This window comes from Paroedura picta, chromosome 16, assembly GCF_049243985.1.
Source record: "Paroedura picta isolate Pp20150507F chromosome 16, Ppicta_v3.0, whole genome shotgun sequence".
NCBI lineage: Eukaryota > Metazoa > Chordata > Lepidosauria > Squamata > Gekkonidae > Paroedura > Paroedura picta.
Genome location: NC_135384.1, coordinates 3,955,728 through 3,974,303, shown reverse-complemented (window position 1 = coordinate 3,974,303; position 18,576 = coordinate 3,955,728). Strand labels below are relative to the sequence as shown.

The 18,576-nt window shown below is 48.1% G+C and overlaps 2 non-coding genes across 2 annotated transcripts; both read right to left on the bottom strand.

The window, feature by feature from the left end:
* Positions 1-17,774: 17,774 nt before the first annotated feature.
* On the bottom strand, positions 17,775-17,847 carry TRNAM-CAU (transfer RNA methionine (anticodon CAU)). The gene has a single exon. It is a non-coding gene; the product is annotated as a tRNA-Met (tRNA).
* A 410-nt stretch (positions 17,848-18,257) lies between these two features.
* TRNAI-AAU (transfer RNA isoleucine (anticodon AAU)) lies at positions 18,258-18,331 on the bottom strand. The gene has a single exon. It is a non-coding gene; the product is annotated as a tRNA-Ile (tRNA).
* Between the last annotated feature and the right edge of the window lie 245 nt (positions 18,332-18,576).

Genomic DNA, 18,576 nt, shown 5'->3' with positions numbered 1-18,576 from the left:
GAGCGGAGGCTGAAAAAGCCCTGATATTACTGAAGAAGTAGTGTTTGATCTTATATGCCACTTTTCTCTACCAGTAGGAGTCTCAAAGCGGCTTAAACTTACCTTCCCGTTCCTCTCCCCACTACAGATACCTTGTAAGGGAGCAGAGGCTGAAAGAGCCCTGATATTACTGAAGGAAGGTCTGTTCTTATATGCCCCTTTTCTCTACCAGTAGGAGTCTCAAAGCGGGTTACAATCGGCTTCCCATTACTCTCCACACAACAGAAACACTGTGAGGGAGCAGAGGCTGAAAGAGCCCTGATATTACTGAAAAATAGTATATTCTTATATGCCGCTTTTCTCTACCAGTAGGAGTCTCAAAGCGGCTTACAATCACCTTCCGTTTCCTCTCCCAACAACAGATACAATGTGAGGGTGCGATGGCTGTAAAATCCCTGATATTAATGAAGAAGATTCTGTTCTTATATGCTGCTTTTCTCTACCAGTAGCTCAAAGCGGCTTAAATTTTCCTTCCCTTTACTCTCCCTACAACAGATACTATGTGAAGGAGCGGTAGCTGTCAAAGCCCTGATATTACTGAAGAACTAGTGTTTGATCTTATATGCCACTTTTCTCTACCAGTAGGAGTCTCAAAGCGGCTTAAACTTGCCTTCCCGTTCCTCTCCCCACAAAAGATACTCTGTGAGGGAGCGGAGGCTGAAAGAGCCCTGTTTTACTGAGGAAGAAGCGTCTGTTCCTATATGCTGCTTTTCTCTACCAGTAGGAGTCTAAAAGCGGCTTAAACTGGCCTTTCCTCTCTCCACTACAGAAACTATGTGAGGGAGAAGAGGCTAAAAGCCCTGATATTACTGAAGAAGAAAAGTCTGTTCTTATATGCCGCTTTTCTCTACCAGTAGGAGTCTCAAAGCGGCTTAAATTCGCCTTCCCTTTTCTCTCCCCACAACAGATACTCTGTCAGGGTGCGGAGGCTGAAAGAACCCTGATATTACTGAAAAAGAGTGTGTTCTTATATGCCGCTTTTCTCTACCAGTAGGAGTCTCAAAGCGGCTTAAACTCGCCTTCCTTTTCCTCTCCCCACAACAGACACTTTGAGAGGGAGCGGAGGCTGAAAAAGCCCTGATATTACTGAAGAAGTAGTGTTTGATCTTATATGCCACTTTTCTCTACCAGTAGGAGTCTCAAAGCGGCTTAAACTTACCTTCCCGTTCCTCTCCCCACTACAGATACCTTGTAAGGGAGCAGAGGCTGAAAGAGCCCTGATATTACTGAAGGAAGGTCTGTTCTTATATGCCCCTTTTCTCTACCAGTAGGAGTCTCAAAGCGGGTTACAATCGGCTTCCCATTACTCTCCACACAACAGAAACACTGTGAGGGAGCAGAGGCTGAAAGAGCCCTGATATTACTGAAAAATAGTATGTTCTTATATGCCGCTTTTCTCTACCAGTAGGAGTCTCAAAGCGGCTTACAATCACCTTCCGTTTCCTCTCCCAACAACAGATACAATGTGAGGGTGCGATGGCTGTAAAATCCCTGATATTAATGAAGAAGATTCTGTTCTTATATGCTGCTTTTCTCTACCAGTAGCTCAAAGCGGCTTAAATTTTCCTTCCCTTTACTCTCCCTACAACAGATACTATGTGAAGGAGCGGTAGCTGTCAAAGCCCTGATATTACTGAAGAACTAGTGTTTGATCTTATATGCCACTTTTCTCTACCAGTAGGAGTCTCAAAGCGGCTTAAACTTGCCTTCCCGTTCCTCTCCCCACAAAAGATACTCTGTGAGGGAGCGGAGGCTGAAAGAGCCCTGTTTTACTGAGGAAGAAGCGTCTGTTCCTATATGCTGCTTTTCTCTACCAGTAGGAGTCTAAAAGCGGCTTAAACTGGCCTTTCCTCTCTCCACTACAGAAACTATGTGAGGGAGAAGAGGCTAAAAGCCCTGATATTACTGAAGAAGAAAAGTCTGTTCTTATATGCCGCTTTTCTCTACCAGTAGGAGTCTCAAAGCGGCTTAAATTCGCCTTCCCTTTTCTCTCCCCACAACAGATACTCTGTCAGGGTGCGGAGGCTGAAAGAACCCTGATATTACTGAAAAAGAGTGTGTTCTTATATGCCGCTTTTCTCTACCAGTAGGAGTCTCAAAGCGGCTTAAACTCGCCTTCCTTTTCCTCTCCCCACAACAGACACTTTGAGAGGGAGCGGAGGCTGAAAAAGCCCTGATATTACTGAAGAAGTAGTGTTTGATCTTATATGCCACTTTTCTCTACCAGTAGGAGTCTCAAAGCGGCTTAAACTTACCTTCCCGTTCCTCTCCCCACTACAGATACCTTGTAAGGGAGCAGAGGCTGAAAGAGCCCTGATATTACTGAAGGAAGGTCTGTTCTTATATGCCCCTTTTCTCTACCAGTAGGAGTCTCAAAGCGGGTTACAATCGGCTTCCCATTACTCTCCACACAACAGAAACACTGTGAGGGAGCAGAGGCTGAAAGAGCCCTGATATTACTGAAAAATAGTATGTTCTTATATGCCGCTTTTCTCTACCAGTAGGAGTCTCAAAGCGGCTTACAATCACCTTCCGTTTCCTCTCCCAACAACAGATACAATGTGAGGGTGCGATGGCTGTAAAATCCCTGATATTAATGAAGAAGATTCTGTTCTTATATGCTGCTTTTCTCTACCAGTAGCTCAAAGCGGCTTAAATTTGCCTTCCCTTTACTCTCCCTACAACAGATACTATGTGAGGGAGCGGTAGCTGTAAAAGCCCTGATATTACTGAAGAACTAGTGTTTGATCTTATATGCCACTTTTCTCTACCAGTAGGAGTCTCAAAGTGGCTTAAACTTGCCTTCCCGTTCCTCTCCCCACAAAAGATACTCTGTGAGGGAGCGGAGGCTGAAAGAGCCCTGTTTTACTGAGGAAGAAGCGTCTGTTCCTATATGCTGCTTTTCTCTACCAGTAGGAGTCTAAAAACGGCTTAAACTGGCCTTTCCTTTCCTCTCTCCACTACAGAAACTATGTGAGGGAGCAGAGCCTAAAAGCCCTGATATTACTGAAGAAGAAGAGTCTGTTCTTATATGCCGCTTTTCTCTACCAGTAGGAGTCTCAAAGCGGCTTAAACTCGCCTTCTCTTTTCTCTCCCCACAACAGATACTCGGTCAGGGTGCGGAGGCTGAAAGAACCCTGATATTACTGAAAAAGAGTGTGTTCTTATATGCCGCTTTTCTCTACCAGTAGGAGTCTCAAAGCGGCTTACGATCGCCTTCCCTTTCCTCTCCCCACAATAGATACTCTGTGAGGGAGCGGAGGCTAAAAGAGCCCTAATAATACTAAAGAAGAAGAGGAATTTGATCTTATATGCCGCTTTTCTTTACCAGTAGGAGTCTCAAAGCGGCTTACAATCACCTTCCCTTTCCTCTCCCTACAACAGATACAATGTGAGGGTGCGATGGCTGTAAAAGCCCTGATATTAAAGAAGAAGAGTCTGTTCTTATATGCTGCTTTTCTCTACCAGTAGCTCAAAGCGGCTTAAATTTGTCTTCCCTTTCCTCTCCCTACAACAGATATTATGTGAGGGAGCGGAGTCTGTAAAAGCCCTGATATTACTGAAGAAGTAGTGTTTGATCTTATATGCCACTCTTCTCTACCAGTAGGAGTCTCAAAGCAGCTTAAACTCGCCTTCCCTTTTCTCTCCCCACAACAGATACTCTGTCAGGGTGCGGACGCTGAAAGAGCCCTGATATTACTGAAAAAGAGTGTGTTCTTATATGCCGCTTTTCTCTACCAGTAGGAGTCTCAAAGCGGGTTACAATCACCTTCCCTTTCCTCTTCCTACAACAGATACAATGTGAGGGTGCGGTGGCTGTAAAAGCCCTGATATTAATGAAGAAGTATAGTTTGATCTTATATGCCCCTTTTCTCTACCAGTAGGAGTCTCAAAGCAGCTTAAACTCGCCTTCCCTTTTCTCTCCCCACAACAGATACTCTGTCAGGGTGCGGAGGCTGAAAGAGCCCTGATATTTCTGAAAAATAGTGTGTTCTTATATGCCGCTTTTCTCTACCAGTAGGAGTCTCAAAGCGGCTTAAACTCGCCTTCCCTTTCCTCTCCCCACAACAGACACTTTGAGAGGGAGCGGAGGCTGAAAAAGCCCTGATATTACTGAAGAAGAGTCTGTTCTTATATGCTGCTTTTCTCTACTAGTAGCTCAAAGCAGCTTAAATTTGCCTTCCCTTTCCTCACCCTACAACAGATACTATGTGAGGGAGCGGTAGCTGTAAAAGCCCTGATATTAATGAAGAAGTATAGTTTGATCTTATATGCCCGTTTTCTCTACCAGTAGGAGTCTCAAAGCGGCTTAAACTCGCCTTCCCTTTCCTCTCCCCACAACAGATACTCTGTGTGGGAGCGGAGGCTGAAAGAGCCCTGTTTTACTGAGGAAGAAGCGTCTGTTCCTATATGCCACTTTTTTCTACTAGTAGGAGTCTCAAATCGGCTTAAACTAGCCTTTCCTTTCCTCTCCCCACTACAGATAATATGTGAGGGAGCAGAGGCTGAAAGAGCCCTGATATTACTGAAGGAAGGTCTGTTCTTATATGCCGCTTTTCTCTACCAGTAGAAGTCTCAAAGCGGCTTACAATCACCTTCCCTTTCCTCTCCCTACAACAGATACAATGTGAGGGTTCGGTGGCTGTAAAAGCCCTGATATTAATGAAGTATAGTTTGATCTTATATGCCACTTTTCTCTACCAGTAGGAGTCTCAAAGCGGCTTACAATCTCCTTCCCTTTCCTCTCCACACAATAAATACTCTGTGAGGGAGCAGAGGCTAAAAGAGCCCTAATAATACTAAAGAAGAAGAGTTTGATCTTATATGCCGCTTTTCTCTACCAGTAGGAGTCTCAAAGCGGCTTACTATCGCCTTTCCGTTCCTATCCCCACAACAGATACTCTGTGAGGGAGTGGAGGCCGAGAGAGACCTGACATTACTGAAGAAGGTTTCTTCTTATATGCCAGTTTTTCTACCAGTTAGTCTCAAAGTGGCTTACCATCGACTTCTCTTTCTTCTCCCCACAACAGACACCCTCTTAAGTATCCCATGTCCACCTGAGCACCATTAAGTACCTGTAGCAAGACCCCCCCTCCCATGAATGCAGGGAAACCCAACCAAGACCCCTTCACATGTCCACCTGAGCCCCACCAAGACCCCCTCCTCCATGAGTACATGGTAACCCAACCTAGACCCCTTCACATGTCCACCTGAGCCCCATTAAGAACCAATACTGAGAACCCCCCTGCCATGAGTACACGTTAACCCAACCCAGACCCCTTCACAGGTCCACCTGAGCCCCATTAAGTACCAATACTGAGACCCCCCCCTGCCATGAGTACACGTTAACCCAACCCAGACCCCTTCACATGTCCACCTGAGCCCCATTACCAATACCGAGACCCCCCCCTTCCATGATTACACAGTAACCCAACCCAGACCCCTTCACATGTCCACCCGAGCCCCATTAAGTACCAATACAGAGACCCCACCTCCCTTGAGAATATGGTATGTCAGGCAAGACTCCCTCCCATATCCATCTGAGCCCCATATAAGTAACAGTACTGACCATCCTCCCACTAACATATGGTAAGAAGAAGAGAAGTAGAGTTGGTTCTTATATGCCACTTTTCTCTACCAGTAGGAGTCTCAAATCGGCTTACAATTGTCTTCCCGCTCATCTCCCCAAAACAAATACTCTGTGAGGGAGGGGAGTCTGAGAGAGCCCTGATATTACTGAAGAAGAGTCTGTTCTTATATGCCGCTTTTCTCTACCATTAGGAATCTCAAAGCGGCTTACAATCACCTTTCCTTTCCTCACAACAGATACTCTTTCAGGGAGCAGAGGCTGAAAGAGCCCTGATATTACTGAAGGAGAAGAAGAGTTTGTTCTTATATGCCGCTTTTCTCTACCAGTAGGAGCCTCAAAGCGGCTTAAACTCTCCTTCCCTTTCCTCTCCCCACTACAGATACTATGTGGGGGAGCAGAGGCTGAAAGACCACTGATATTACTCAAGAAAGCTCTGTTCTTATATGCCGCTTTTCGCTACGAGTAGGAGTCTCAAAGCGGCTTACAATCGCCTTCCCTTTCCTTTCCCCACAACAGATACTCTGTGAGGGAGCGGAGGCTGAATGAGCCCTGATATTACTGAAGAAGAAGAGACTGTTCTTATATGCCGCTTTTCTCTACCAGTGGGAGTCTAAAAGCGGCTTAAACTGGCCTTCCCTTTCCTCTCTCCACTATAGATACTCTGTGAGGGAGCGGAGGCTGAAAGAGACCTGATATTACTGGAAAAGTGTGTGTTCTTATATGCCGCTTTTCTCTACCAGTAGGAGTCTCAAAGCGGGTTACAATCACCTTCCCTTTCCTCTCTCCACTATAGATACTCTGTGAGGGAGCGGAGGCTAAAAGAGCCCTAATAATACTAAAGAAGAAGAGGAGATTGATCTTACATGCCGCTTTTCTCTACCAGTAGGAGTCTCAAAGCGGCTTACTATCACCTTCCCATTCCTATCCCCAAAACAGATACTCTGTGAGGGAGCGGAGGCCGAGAAAGACCTGACATTACTGAAGAAGGTTTCTTCTTATATGCCAGTTTTTCTACCAGTAGGAGACTCAAAGTGGCTTACCATCGACTTCTCTTTCCTCTCCCCACAACAGACACCCTCTTAAGTATCCCAATTCCACCTGAGCACCATTAAGTCAAAATACCGAGACCCCCCATCGCAAGAGTACACGGTTACCCAACCCAGACCCCTTCACAGGTCCACCTGAGCCCCATTAAGTACCAATACCAAGACCCCCCATCGCAAGAGTACACCCAACCCAGACCCCTTAGCATGTCCAGCCTAGTCCCATTAAGTATCAATAGCAGGAGACGCCCTCCCATAAGTACACGGTAACCAAACCCAGACCACCTCACATATCCACCTGAGCCCCATTTAGTAAGAGTACTGAGACCGTCCTCCCATTAGCATATGGTAAGAAGAAGAGAAGTAGAGTTGGTTCTTATATGCCGCTTTTCTCTACCCAAAAGACTCTCAAATCGGCTTACAATCGCCTTCTCGTTCCTTTCCCCACAAAAGATACTCTGTGAGGGAGCAGAGGCTGAAAAAGCCCAGATATTACTGAAGAAGAAGAGTTTGTTCTTATATGCCGCTTTTCTCTACCAGTAGGAGTCTCAAAGTGGCTTACGATCGCCTTCCCATTCCGCTCCCCACAACAGATACTCGGTGAGGGAGGGGAGGCTGAAAGAGCCATGATATTACTGAAGAAGGTTTGTTCTTATATGCCACTTTTCTCTACCAGTAGGAGACTCAAAGTGGCTTAGAATGGCCTTCCCATTCCTCTCCCCACAACAGATACTCTGTGAGGGAGGGGAGGCCAAGAGAGCCCTGATATTACTGAAGAAGAAGAGTTTGTTCTTCTATGCCACTTTTCTCTACCAGTAGGAGACTCAAAGCAGGCTTACAATCGACTTCTCTTTCCTCTCCCCACAATAGACACCCTCTTAAGTATCCCATGTCTCCCTGAGTCCCATTAAGTACCAATACCAAGACCCCCCCCCGTCATGAGTACACAGTAACCCAACCCAGACACCTTCGCATGCCCACCTGAGCCCCATTAAGTACCAATACCAAGCCCCCCCAACCATGAGTACACAGTAACCCAACCCAGACCCCTTCGCATGCCCACCTGAGCCCCTTTAAGTACCAATACCAAGACCCCCCCCCCGGCCATGAGTACAAAGTAACCCAACCCAGACCCCTTCGCATGCCCACCTGAGCCCCATTAAGTACCAATACCAAGACCCCCCCCCCACCATGAGTACACAGTAACCCAACCCAGACCCCTTCGCATGCCCACCTGAGCCCCATTAAATACCAATACCAAGACCCCCCCTGCCATGAGTACACAGTAACCCAACCGAGACCCCTTCGCATGCCCACCTGAGCCCCATTAAATACCAATACCAAGACCCCCCCCCCGCCATGAGTACACAGTAACCCAACCCAGACCCCTTCACATGCCCACATGAGCCCCATTAAGTACCAATACCAAGACCCCGCCCCCGCCATGAGTACACAGTAACCCAACCCAGACCCCTTCACATGCCCACCTGAGCCCCATTAAGTACCAATACCAAGACCCCCCCAGCCATGAGTACACAATAACCCAACCCAGACCCCTTTGCATGCCCACCTGAGCCCCATTAAGTAGCAATACCAAGACCCCCCCAGCCATGAGTACACAATAACCCAACCCAGACCCCTTCGCATGCCCACCTGAGCCCCATTAAGTACCAATACCAAGACCCCCCCCCACCATGAGTACACAGTAACCCAACCCAGACCCCTTCGCATGCCCACCTGAGCCCCTTTAAGTACCAATACCAAGACCCCCCCCAGCCATGAGTACACAGTAACCCAACCCAGACCCCTTCGCATGCCCACCTGAGCCCCTTTAAGTACCAATACCAAGACCCCCCCCCACCATGAGTACACAGTAACCCAACCCAGACCCCTTCGCATGCCCACCTGAGCCCCTTTAAGTACCAATACCAAGACCCCCCCCACCATGAGTACACAGTAACCCAACCCAGACCCCTTCGCATGCCCACCTGAACCCCATTAAGTACCAAGATACCCCCCCTGCCATGAGTACACAGTAACCCAACCCAGACCCCCTCTCATGTACACGTGAGCCCCATTAAGTACCAAAACCAAGCCCCCCCCCCAAATCAAGGAGTGTGGTCTTGTTAAGCCAGGTCAAAAGCCAGAGAAAATGTCAGAGCGAAACTGTAGTCAGATGTCCGAGATGTGGTCCAAAGACAGAGCCTGGGTTCTGGAAGCAGCAGGGTTCTGAGAAGCCAAGGCCAGGAATCTGGAAGCAGGAGGGTCCTCAGAAGCTGAAGCCAGGAATCAGGAAGCAGGAGGGTCCTCAGAAGCCAAGGCCAGGAATCAGGAAGCAGGTGGGTCCTCAGAAGCTGAAGCCAGGAATCAGGAAGCAGGAGGGTCCTCAGAAGCCAAGGCCAGGAATCAGGAAGCAGGAGGGTCCTCAGAAGCTGAAGCCAGGAATCAGGAAGCAGGTGGGTCCTCAGAAGCCAAGGCCAGGAATCTGGAAGCAGGAGGGTCCTCAGAAGCTGAAGCCAGGAATCAGGAAGCAGGAGGGTCCTCAGAAGCCGAAGCCAGGAATCTGGAAGCAGGAGGGTCCTTAGAAGCCGAAGCCAGGAATCTGGAAGCAGGAGGGTCCTCAGAAGCCGAAGCCAGGAATCTGGAAGCAGGAGGGTCCTCAGAAGCCAAGGCCAGGAATCTGGAAGCAGGAGGGTCCTCAGAAGCCGAAGCCAGGAATCTGGAAGCAGGTGGGTCCTCAGAAGCCGAAGCCAGGAATCTGGAAGCAGGAGGGTCCTCAGAAGCCAAGGCCAGGAATCTGGAAGCAGGAGGGTCCTCAGAAGCCGAAGCCAGGTATCTGGAAGCAGGAGGGTCCTCAGAAGCCGAAGCCAGGAATCTGGAAGCAGGAAGGTCCTCAGAGCTCATATTCAGGAATCTGGAAGCAGCAGGGTCCTCAGAAGCCGAAGCCAGGAAGCAGGAAGCAGGAGGGTCCTCAGAAGCCGAAGCCAGGAATCTGGAAGCAGGAGGGTACTCAGAAGCCGAAGCCAGGTATCTGGAAGCAGGAGGGTCCTCAGAAGCCGAAGCCAGGAATCTGGAAGCAGGAAGGTCCTCAGAGCTCATATTCAGGAATCTGGAAGCAGCAGGGTCATCAGAGACCATATTCAGGAATCTGGAAGCAGCAGGGTCAGCAGAAGCCATAGCCAAGAATCTGGAAGCAGGAGGGTCCTCAGAAGCCGAAGCCGGGAATCTGGAAGCAGGAGGGTCCTCAGAAGCCGAAGCCAGGTATCTGGAAGCAGGAGGGTCCTCAGAAGCCGAAGCCAGGAATCTGGAAGCAGGAGGGTCCTCAGAAGCCGAAGCCAGGAATCTGGAAGCAGGAGGGTCCTCAGAAGCCGAAGCCAGGAATCTGGAAGCAGGAAGGTCCTCAGAGCTCATATTCAGGAATCTGGAAGCAGCAGGGTCATCAGAGGCCATATTCAGGAATCTGGAAGCAGCAGGGTCAGCAGAAGCCATAGCCAAGAATCTGGAAGCAGGAGGGTCCTCAGAAGCCGAAGCCGGGAATCTGGAAGCAGGAGGGTCCTCAGAAGCCGAAGCCAGGAATCTGGAAGCAGGAGGGTCCTCAGAAGCCGAAGCCAGGAATCTGGAAGCAGGAGGGTCCTCAGAAGCCGAAGCCAGGTATCTGGAAGCAGGAGGGTCCTCAGAAGCCGAAGCCAGGAATCTGGAAGCAGGAAGGTCCTCAGAGCTCATATTCAGGAATCTGGAAGCAGCAGGGTCATCAGAGGCCATATTCAGGAATCTGGAAGCAGCAGGGTCAGCAGAAGCCATAGCCAAGAATCTGGAAGCAGGAGGGTCCTCAGAAGCCGAAGCCAGGAATCTGAAAGCAGGAGGGTCCTCAGAAGCCGAATCCAGGAATCTGGAAGCAGGAGGGTCCTCAGAAGCTGAAGCCAGGAATCTGGAAGCAGGAGGGTCAGAAGCCGAAGCCAGGAATCTGGAAGCAGGAGGGTCCTCAGAAGCCGAATCCAGGAATCTGGAAGCAGGAGGGTCCTCAGAAGCCGAAGCCAGGAATCTGGAAGCAGGAGGGTCATCAGAAGCCGAAGCCAGGAATCTGGAAGCAGGAGGGTCCTCAGAAGCTGAAGCCAGGAATCTGGAAGCAGGAGGGTCAGAAGCCGAAGCCAGGAATCTGGAAGCAGGAGGGTCATCAGAAGCCGAAGCCAGGAATCTGGAAGCAGGAGGGTCCTCAGAAGCTGAAGCCAGGAATCTGGAAGCAGGAGGGTCAGAAGCCGAAGCCAGGAATCAGGAAGCTGCAGGGTCCTCAGAAGCCGAAGCCAGGAATCTGGAAGCAGGAGGGTCCTCAGAAGCCGAAGCCAGGAATCTGGAAGCAGGAGGGTCCTCAGAAGCCGAATCCAGGAATCTGGAAGCAGGAGGGTCCTCAGAAGCCGAAGCCAGGAATCTGGAAGCAGGAGGGTCCTCAGAAGCCGAATCCAGGAATCTGGAAGCAGGAGGGTCCTCAGAAGCCGAAGCCAGGAATCTGGAAGCAGGAGGGTCCTCAGAAGCTGAAGCCAGGAATCTGGAAGCAGGAGGGTCCTCAGAAGCCAAGGCCAGGAATCTGGAGGTGGAAGGGTCGTCCGAAGCGAAAGCTGGGCGTCTGAGTCTGGAGTCACTCTCGTCGTGTGGAGCCAAAGTCAGTAATTAGGAGGTGGGAGATTAGTCAGGATTTGGGCAGAGATCAGGAAACTAGGAGATCCCACATGCATATAAATCAATTTCATGCCAGAAGTCATAGTAACCATGAGCGTATCAACCAATTTGGTACCAATAACCCTGTGCATCTGAAATATTTTGCCACCTGTAACCATGAGCATATGAAGAATTTTGGCACCTGTAATCAGACCTTTCCCATGTGGGTTTGAACCAGTTGGCACCAGTAACCATAAGCATATAAAACCAATTTGGTACCAGTAACCCTGTGCATATGAAGTATTTTGGCACCTGTAACCAGACCTTTCCTATGATAGTTTGAACCAGTTGGCACCAGTAATCATAAGCATATAAAACCAATTTGGTACCAGTAACCCTGTACATATGTAACGTTTTGGCACCTGTAACCATACCTTTCCTATGTGGGTTTGAACCAATAGGCACCAATAAAAATGAGCATAGAAAACCATTTTGCCACCTGTAACCATGAGCATATGAAGAATTTTGGTACCTGTAACCAGACCTTTCCCATGTGGGTTTGAACCAATAGGCACCAGTAAAAATGAGCATATAAAACCAATTTGGTACCAGTAACCCTGTGTATATGAATCCTTTTTGCACCTGTAACCAGACCTTTCCCATGTGGGTTTGAACCAACAGGCACCAGTAAAAATGAGCATAGAAAACCATTTTGCCACCTGTAACCATGAGCATATGAAGAATTTTGGTACCTGTAACCAGACCTTTCCCATGTGGGTTCAAACCAATAGGCAAAAGTAAAAATGAGCATAGAAAACCAATTTGGTACCAGTAACCCTGTGTATATGAAACCTTTTTGCCCCTGTAACCAGACTTTTCCCATGTGGGTTTGAACCAACAGGCACCAGTAAAAATTAGCATATAAAACGATTTTGCCACCTGTAACCATGAGCATATGAAGAATTTTGGTACCTGTAACCAGACCTTTCCCATGTGGGTTTGAACCAATAGGCACCAGTAAAAATGAGCATAGAAAAACATTTTGCCACCTGTAACCATGAACATATGAAGAATTTTGGCACCTGTAACCAGACCTTTCCCATGTGGGTTCAAACCAATAGGCACCAGTAAAAATGAGCATAGAAAACCCATTTGGTACCAGTAACTCTGTTTATATGAAACCTTTTTGCACCTGTAACCAGACCTTTCCCAGGTGGATTTGAACCAATAGGCACCAGTAACAATGAGCATATAAAACCATTTTGCCACCTGTAACCATGAGCATATGAAGAATTTTGGTACCTGTAACCAGACCTTTCCCATGTGGGTTTGAACCAATAGGCACCAGTAAAAATGAGCATAGAAAAACATTTTGCCACCTGTAACCATGAACATATGAAGAATTTTGGCACCTGTAACCAGAACTATCCCATGTGGGTTCAAAACAATAGGCACCAGTAAAAATGAGCATAGAAAACCAATTTGGTACCAGTAACCCTGTTTATATGAAACCTTTTTGCACCTGTAACCAGACCTTTCCCAGGTGGATTTGAACCAATAGGCACCAGTAACAATGAGCATATAAAACCATTTTGCCACCTGTAACCATGAGCATATGAAGAATTTTGGTACCTGTAACCAGACCTTTCCCATGTGGGTTTGAACCAATAGGCACCAGTAAAAATGAGCATAGAAAACCAATTTGGTACCAGTAACCCTGTTTATATGAAACCTTTTTGCACCTGTAACCAGACCTTTCCCAGGTGGTTTTGAACCAACAGGCACCAGTAAAAATGAGCATAGAAAACCATTTTGCCACCTGTAACCATGAGCATATAAAGAATTTTGGTACCTGTAACCAGACCTTTCCTATGTGGGTTTGAAGCAATAGGCACCAGTAACAATGAGCATATAAAACCAATTTGGCACCATTAACCCTGTGCATATGAAACCTGTAAAACCAGTAAAAATTAGTAGAGAAAACCATTTTGCCACCTGTAACCATGAGCATATGAAGAATTTTGGTACCTGTAACCAGACCTTTCCCATATGAGTTTAAAGCAGGGGTAGTCAAACTGCGGCCCTCCAGATGTCCATGGAGTACAATGCCCAGGAGCTATTGCCAGCATTCGCCAGCAAATGCTGGCAAGGGCTCCTGGGAATTGTAGTCCATGGACATCTGGAGGGCCGCAGTTTGACTACCCCTGCAGGCAATAGGCACCAGTAACGATGAGCATATAAAAACAGTTTGGTACCATTAACCTTGTGCATGTGAAACATTTTGGCACCTGTAACCAGACCTTTCCCAGGTGGGTTTGAACCAATAGGCACCAGTAACAATGAGCATATAAAACCAATTTGGCACCATTAACCCTGTGCATATGAAACCTTTTTGCACCTGTAACCAGGCCTTTCCCATGTGGGTTTGAACCAACAGGCACCAGTAAAAATTAGCATAGAAAACCATTTTGCCACCTGTAACCATGAGCATATGAAGAATTTTGGTACCTGTAACCAGACCTTTCCCATGTGGGTTCAAACCAATAGGCACCAGTAAAAATGAGCATAGAAAACCAATTTGGTACCAGTAACCCTGTGTATATGAAACCTTTTTGCCCCTGTAACCAGACCTTTCCCATGTGGGTTTGAACCAACAGGCACCAGTAAAAATGAGCATAGAAAACCATTTTGCCACCTGTAACCATGAGCATATGAAGAATTTTGGTACCTGTAACCAGACCTTTCCCATGTGGGTTCAAACCAATAGGCACCAGTAAAAATGAGCATAGAAAACCAATTTAGTTTTTTGGTACCTGTAACCAGACCTTTCCCATGTGGGTTTGAACCAATAGGCACCAGTAAAAATGAGCATAGAAAGTATAGAAAAACCAGACCTTTCCCATGTGGGTTTGAACCAATAGGCACCAGTAAAAATGAGCATAGAAAAACATTTTGCCACCTGTAACCATGAACATATGAAGAATTTTGGCACCTGTAACCAGACCTTTCCCATGTGGGTTCAAACCAATAGGCACCAGTAAAAATGAGCATAGAAAACCAATTTGGTACCAGTAACCCTGTTTATATGAAACCTTTTTGCACCTGTAACCAGACCTTTCCCAGGTGGATTTGAACCAATAGGCACCAGTAACAATGAGCATATAAAACCATTTTGCCACCTGTAACCATGAGCATATGAAGAATTTTGGTACCTGTAACCAGACCTTTCCCATGTGGGTTTGAACCAATAGGCACCAGTAAAAATGAGCATAGAAAACCAATTTGGTACCAGTAACCCTGTTTATATGAAACCTTTTTGCACCTGTAACCAGACCTTTCCCAGGTGGTTTTGAACCAACAGGCACCAGTAAAACTTAGCATATAAAACCGTTTTGCCACCTGTAACCATGAGCATATGAAGAATTTTGGTACCTGTAACCAGACCTTTCCCATGTGGGTTTGAACCAATAGGCACCAGTAAAAATTAGCATAGAAAACCAATTTGGTACCAGTAACCCTGTGTATATGAAACCTTTTTGCCCCTGTAACCAGACCTTTCCCAGGTGGGTTTAAAGCAATAGGCACCAGTAAAAATGAGCATAGAAAACCATTTTGCCACCTGTAACCATGAGCATATAAAGAATTTTGGTACCTGTAACCAGACCTTTCCTATGTAGGTTTGAAGCAATAGGCACCAGTAACAATGAGCATATAAAACCAATTTGGCACCATTAACCCTGTGCATATGAAACCTTTTTGCACCTGTAACCAGACCTTTCCCATGTGGGTTTAAAGCAATAGGCACCAGTAAAAATTAGTAGAGAAAACCATTTTGCCACCTGTAACCATGAGCATATGAAGAATTTTGGTACCTGTAACCAGACCTTTCCCATATGAGTTTAAAGCAGGGGTAGTCAAACTGCGGCCCTCCAGATGTCCATGGAGTACAATGCCCAGGAGCTATTGCCAGCATTCGCCAGCAAATGCTGGCAAGGGCTCCTGGGAATTGTAGTCCATGGACATCTGGAGGGCCGCAGTTTGACTACCCCTGCAGGCAATAGGCACCAGTAATGATGAGCATATAAAAACAGTTTGGTACCATTAACCTTGTGCATGTGAAACATTTTGGCACCTGTAACCAGACCTTTCCCAGGTGGGTTTGAACCAATAGGCACCAGTAACAATGAGCATATAAAACCAATTTGGCACCATTAACCCTGTGCATATGAAACCTTTTTGCACCTGTAACCAGGCCTTTCCCATGTGGGTTTGAACCAACAGGCACCAGTAAAAATTAGCATAGAAAACCATTTTGCCACCTGTAAACATTAACATATGAAGAATTTTGGTACCTGTAACCAGACCTTTCCCGTGTGGGTTTGAACCAACAGGCACCAGTAAAAATTAGCATAGAAAACCATTTTGCCACCTGTAAACATGAACATATGAAGAATTTTGGTACCTGTAACCAGACCTTTCCCATATGAGTTTAAAGCAGGGGTAGTCAAACTGCGGCCCTCCAGATGTCCATGGAGTACAATGCCCAGGAGCTATTGCCAGCATTCGCCAGTGAATGCTGGCAAGGGCTCCTGAGAATTGTAGTCCATGGACATCTGAAGGGCCGCAGTTTGACTACCCCTGGTTTAAAGCAATAGGCACCAGTAACGATGAGCATATAAAAACAATATGGCACCATAAACCCTGTGCATATGAAACATTTTGGCACCTGTAACCCTGTGCAGAAACATTTTGGCACCTTTAACCCTGTGCATATGAAACATTTTGGCACCTGTAACCCTGTGCAGAAACATTTTGGCACCTTTAACCCTGTGCATATGAAACATTTTGGCACCAGTCACCAGACCTCTCCCAGCGTCCCTCCCCCCTTGTGATTTCAGCTCTTTTTGTTTTGCCACAGAGGCAACCCGTCCCCAGCGCCCATAGCTTTATTTTCTCTGGTCAGCGGGGGCTTCTTACCCGTCTCTGCCGAGGAGCCTGAGGGCGGCCAGTTTGCCCGGCGCCGCTCGTGGTCTCCCCCGGCCAGAGACGCCCCGTCAGCCGCTGCCCCCGAAGAAGAAGAAAAAGAGGAACCGCGTTGGCCAAGCTGCGCTCGCTCCTCTCCAGGCTCTCGCTGGGAACGGGCCGCGCAAAGGGCGCTTCAGAGGAGTCCCGCCGCCGCCGCCGCCGCCGCCTTCCCTCCGCAGGGTCCTCGGCCGCGCCGCTCGGGGAACAGGGAACGGCCGCTTCTGGGGGCTTCTTCGTCTTCTTGGGGCTTCTTGGTCTTGGGGCTTCTTGGTCTTCTTGGAGCTTCTTGGTCTTGGGGCTTCTTTGCCTTCTTGGGGCTTCTTCGCCTTCTTGGGGCTTCTTCGCCTTCTTGGGGCTTCTTCGCCTTCTTGGGGCTTCTTCGCCTTCCTCCTCAAGGGTCTTCGTCTTGGGGCTTCTTGGTCTTCTTGGGGCTTCTTGGTCTTGGGGCTTCTTGGCCTTCCTCCTCAGGGGTCTTCGTTCTTCTTCTCCCCTCAGGGCAGGTCCAGGTGACTTTTCAGGTTCCCGCCTGAGGCGGCACGTTTCATCCTCCCGCCCGGGCCCCGCCAGCCAACCAGAAAGTGGGGCGCCTCAGGCCTCGAAGCTGATTGGGTCCCCGCCAAGGGTCCCTGGGACAGGGCAGGCTCTCTGCCCAGAGACAGAACCTGAGGGGAACCAATCACCGGGGGGGCTGGGGGCCCTCCGAGGGGGTCTCGCACGCGCCTGGGGAGAGCGCGCGCGGCCGGCGCAGGTGTGTGTGATGGAGGGCGGCGGGGTCATTCAGAGTTCACTGGCGGGGTCACTCGCGGCGCTGGCCGGCCGGGCCCTGGGGTGCGCACTGGAGGGGCGAAAGCAACTGGCCAATTGGACACAGCAGCCTCTTCCCACCCACGCGCTCCCCGAAAGAGCTGATACACTCTCGACACTTTTTATTTGTGCAAAATGATGAACACCCCTTAAAAACTTCCTAGCAATGAATAAACAACGGTAGGCTCCAAATAGGATTAATGCAAAACGGTTCCCCCAGGCATCTGCGGTAGAGCTCAGTGACAGCAGTACTGAGTAAACCTCGGTGCTTGTGGAGCAGTTCTCTTAGAGCTCTCTCGGCCCCACCTATCTCATAGGGTGCCTCTTTTGAGGAAAGGGAGGGTAGGCAATTTAAAGCTGTTCTAAACATCGTTTGGGGAGTGAAAAGTGTGGTCCAACCGAACAACGGGGAAGGAGGGCGTGGGTTCAAGCCAGCGAGGTGTTTTTCGGTCCCCAAACCACCACCACTTTAGTCTTTTGCTAGGAGAAGTTTAGAAGAGAAAAACCTGGAGAGGTCAGAGAGCCTGCAATTTTTGACATCTACCCCAAAGAGCAACTGCAGTAATCGGTGCGGTAGTTAAAGTGACCATTCAGCAAAAGGTTTTGACAATGCAAAACATTGCCCCCTCTGAGGTTCGAACTCAGGACCTTCAGATTATGAGACTGACGCGCTGCCTACTGCGCTAAGGAGGCTGCAGACATGGTGTTTATAAATGCAAAAAGTGGTGCTTTACGGTTAAAATTGCCTGTTAAAAAGAAAAACCTCACGATTGAGAGGTGTTTTCTGTTCCCACGACCGCATCCCGCACGAATTTTTAAATCTCCACCCAAATACCGAGTTTTCAGTAGCTCAAACTTCCCACGATCTTCCATTTTTGGGTTGCTCCTAAGAAAATGGATCAAGCAACTTCGAGCGGTTTTCATTTAGATACCCTCCTGTTTCCAAATCGCCAAAGATTATCTAGGAAAACTCATTTGGAGAAAAGCGTATCCACAAAGCTACGTTTTGCATTAAAGTTTGCAGAACTGTTATCAAACATTAGCAAATGAGCGAGAGTAGTTCAGGAGAACGTTAATATTAATTTAGAAGAAAAAAAAGTAACTGGCCCGTACGGGGATCGAACCCGCGACCTTGGCGTTATTAGCACCACGCTCTAACCAACTGAGCTAACCGGCCCAACTGGCGAAAATTTGGAGATGTTTCTTGTTAATGTGCTTCCCTCTCCTAGAGGTGTTACCAATTCGAGGGAAAATCAAAAAGACCATTAACAATGGCCGCAAGACTTGAACTCCTAGCCTCCGCCTCATATAGGGGGAGGTCCTCCGGGGGTACGATTCAATTCCTCACAGTTTGGGATTTAAGGCTGCTGGTGGAAAAGCTTTCTCTGGTGCAATATACCCGGCCACAGTTTCAGGGGGGCC